We start from the raw sequence: 980 nt of genomic DNA, 5'->3' as shown, positions 1-980 counted from the left end.
CGGAGTAGAATCACAAAGTGTGAGAAACTGTGATTGAGGGATCACAGTTGGGTAACTTGAGTTCCTCACGGAACTTGAGTCTAGGCAACGTATTAGTGATTGTAAATCATTTTTACATAGTGAATTTATTCATTGCCTATCTCAGTGTCTTTTCTCTTAGTAGTAGATTTAATTCCGCAAAATTTACCATAGTCTACATATACTACAATTCACCCCCCCTATTGTAGTATACATTGTTCTATCATCCAGGTTAGTTCATGTTCGGGTCTCACATACTCGGGTCAACTTGGGTCTAGGGTTGGTTTCCGGTCGAGTCAGTTCGGGTTTGTGTCACCCTTTTTTCGGGGTCAGATGGGTCGGTTAATAATCGGGTTTGAGTCGGTATTTCGAGTCAGGTCAACGTTTGACAACTCTAGGCTCAACTATTGGTGGGGGAAGCATCTCTGATCATTAAATGCTATTTGGCATAAAGTATATCCCCTAGTTAATCACGTAAAAATCTAGGATGACAATGATCGATGAAAAGAAACGTGTTTGTAATCATTTATATCAGTAATTAAGAGGCATTGGTTAAGGCCAAGGGCCAGGAGTCCAAGACTCTATAGATTATAACCAATGTTGTTTGATTTGATCATTTTGAAATAAATTAATTAATTTAACTTAAATAAGTTGAACTGAACACACCTTAGTAATTAAAAAGACTTACGCAGTATTAATTTTTTTTTTTGAAAAAGACTTACGTAGTATTACTTTAACCTCTACTAGATACTTGAGCACACTGTCACGTGCTAACTTAGCAGGCCCCCAAGCCCCGATTGTTGCCTAGTGACCCTCTTGACGCCCATCCTTGATGTGGGAGATGACCCGTGACAACACACTCAAATTTAATCACGGAGGTGATTACGAGAGTGTGAGTGTACCATGATACGCCCGAGTATATTGGATAAACATTCTCGATAACTAATAACCCGTACGGACAC

Source organism: Chenopodium quinoa, unplaced genomic scaffold (genome assembly GCF_001683475.1).
Source record: "Chenopodium quinoa cultivar QQ74 unplaced genomic scaffold, ASM168347v1, whole genome shotgun sequence".
Lineage (NCBI taxonomy): Eukaryota > Viridiplantae > Streptophyta > Magnoliopsida > Caryophyllales > Amaranthaceae > Chenopodium > Chenopodium quinoa.
The sequence above is the reverse complement of the archived record's forward strand: the minus strand, read 5'-3'. Positions refer to the sequence as shown.